Source organism: Priapulus caudatus, unplaced genomic scaffold (genome assembly GCF_000485595.1).
Source record: "Priapulus caudatus unplaced genomic scaffold, Priapulus_caudatus-5.0.1 Scaffold56, whole genome shotgun sequence".
NCBI lineage: Eukaryota > Metazoa > Priapulida > Priapulimorpha > Priapulimorphida > Priapulidae > Priapulus > Priapulus caudatus.
In genome coordinates this window covers 284,536-287,601 of record NW_014577117.1, presented here as the reverse complement: position 1 = coordinate 287,601, position 3,066 = coordinate 284,536, and positions in this window count along the sequence as shown.

Below are 3,066 nucleotides of genomic sequence, written 5' to 3'. Positions count from 1 at the left end.
ACGCTAACACCAGTTTACATAATTAATACAGCATTAATTCATCATCATCATCATCATCATCATCATCATCATCATCATCATCATCGTCGTCATCATCATCATCATAAGGGGAGGGGCTAGAGTACATTACAGTATCCCATCGCATGTTTGTCAGAAGCGGTGACAGTAGTAATGCACCACCAGACAGACCACAGCTATATCTTCCTTCTACACGTTTTCTCTCGGCGTTCACACGGCCGCATAAACAAACCGATATCATCAAAAAGCTGTTTGCGTTAAAGATTACGTTTTAAAACTAGAGACTGTCAGAGGGATTGCTCCACCAGATTCGCTGCAAGCCAGCAACATGCTGCTGCTGCTGTTGCTGCTGCTGCTGCTGCTGCTGCTGCTGCTGCTGCTGCTGCTGCAGTAACAGCATCCGTGAGACCACAGGTAAGGAGAGAGCTTAGCGAAAGGATAATGCTGAAACCCCACCACCACCACCACCCTCGCAAGTTATTTATCTAAATAAAACATGTACATTGTAAGCAAGATTCTATTTATAAGGGAGGGATCAATACAAGTGCATTAGTCGCTGAACTCTTAAAATGTCCCGTTTTAAACATTCGCGCGTTAGGGTCTCCGAAGCAAAAAAGAAATCGATATGGAAATCTAGGTAGCAGACAATACTCGAGAACAAATAAGACACTAAACAGATCTACCTAATACAAATACCTCAATGCGCGCATTAACGTGATATGCAAATGAGGAGAAATCTGCGCGACTGAAGATATTGTCCTTTTGTCCCTGAAGTTCATGAAGTAAAGTAACAGCGAGGGTTTCTACAGCTGCGGTGCAGCAGTGAGTGACCTTCACAGGCAGTGAGTGACCTTCACAGCCAGTGAGTGACCTTCACAGGCAGTGAGTGACCTTCACAGGCAGTGAGTGACCTTCACAGCCAGTGAGTGACCTTCACAGCTACGTAAGGATATTCTTTGACCCCTCTCCCGTGTCATTAGCCTATAGCGGCCGCCGCACACAGCCAGCCAGTCAATCACGCAGCTAAACTAGGCTGTTACTTTACAATGCGAGTGGCGCCTTGCGAACGTGTTCGCCTACTTAAATTACATCCACGGAGGAGGAGGAGGGGAGGAAGTGTGCTTCATCTCCTAGCGAGTCGCGTCTGTGTGGAATAGTGGTGGAGGAGAGAGAATGTGATGAGATTGTGAAACTATCGCTGATTGCTTCACTGCTGCAGCCTCCCACCAGAACCGTATAAGATTGATGATCTATCGATTTCATTATCATAACACTCGAACGAGAAAATTTGCTATCAACTTGCAATAACACAAAAGCAAGTAAGTATTTTCGATGCGTACGTTGTAACGTAGTCCACGCTGGACGACTGCCACTAAAGCTGCACATCGTGTTACACCCGCTACCTAAACCCCAGCTTCATTCCGACCTTGCACGCGGATAAATTTCACGCTATTAAATCTAACTCTAGCCAGTTACGGCTACAAAGCGAACAGACTCTCACAGTAAATATCGCTTTCATGAACTCGATCCCTTCTGCGTTTAAATTTGGATGCCGATCAAATTAGCGCGAGCAAAGCCCTCACGTCTAGCACGCTAAACATAGCAAGCCAACGTTTGTTTTAGAGTGCATAAATGTGCTAGTAGGCGAGCCAACAGCAGCAGCCAACAGCAGCAGTAGTAGTAGCAGCAGCAGAAGCAGTAGCAGCAGCAGCAGCAGCAGCAGTAGTAGCAGCAGTAGTAGTAACAGCAGTAGTAGTAGCAGCAGTAGCAGTAGCAGTACTTAGCATTTTTAATACAGACGAACGCAGAGTTTAAACAAAGTTTAACGAACTGTGTCAGACAGATGGTTATACGTGTGTCTGAAGCATGATATATGCGAAGATCTGGGTTTCCGTCAGTAGCAACAGATTGATTACCCTCCGCACAGCAGTAACTTTCTTTAAGTAAACTATCTGTATTACACTGTTCACTCTGAGTTATTTTTTATAACCCTACTTCTACCCATCTTAGATGACAGAAGCCAGATTGATCATTTATCACACATTTAACCCTTGCCATGCCTCACACACATTTAACCAAGCTGCTTAGCTATAGCTAAAATGCTCGCCTAAAATCTGCTCCTAAACAACATCTCCAATTCAAAAAAAAAACTTGTGCGCACTTTGATAACACGCGGCTACGGACAGATGTAGGGTGCGAAATTAACGCGAGTCCGGAGTCATTTACTCCCTGATTTGACATATGCAGGAGTCCGTGTGACTCCCTGAAAATTCTGCTATACTAACAAGTTCGTTCCAGAGCACGGCCTCACGGAATTACCGTATTTTTTCCCAGCAAATGTCCAAAGAAAATTTAGCAGACGTGCATCACATGAATCTTCAAAATACGCACATGTATGCGTTATTGTTGATGTGCTTTAGTTTTGAACTTCAGATTACAGACTGCCTCATTTTGCTGCGGATTCCCTCTTTTTGAGAGTAGGGAGTCCGTTGGACTCCCTTGTTCAAAAGTTAATTTCTAACCCTGCCTGAGATGTACGACATTTATTCACGTCTGCATAATCGCCGCCACCCATCTGTAGCCGTGTCTCAACAGATTGAAAATCAGCGGTGGCTTCCTTCTTCCTCTCGTCAACCTTTCCATTAACTGTCAACTTACGATAAATGTGGCACGGGGGATCACTTGCCGTACATGCAGCCAGGGAAACAACACTGCACACTGCTGATAATTTCTCACGAAATTTCCCCAAGCCCTAGACTTCGTATAAGCTTGACATATACATATATTATATTATCAACGTCATTCCTTACGGTTACTATCAGGGAGCAACGGTATGCCTGTAACCTTACTAACCGTAAGTCTTACGGTAACTGTCAGGGAGTGACAGTAAGTGTGTGACAATACTAACCGTATGTCTGACGGTTACTGTCAGGGAGTGACAGTAAGTGTGTGACAATACTAACCGTATGTCTGACGGTTACTGTCAGGGAATGACAGTAAGTGTGTGACAATACTAACCGTATGTCTGACGGTTGCTAGACACCTATG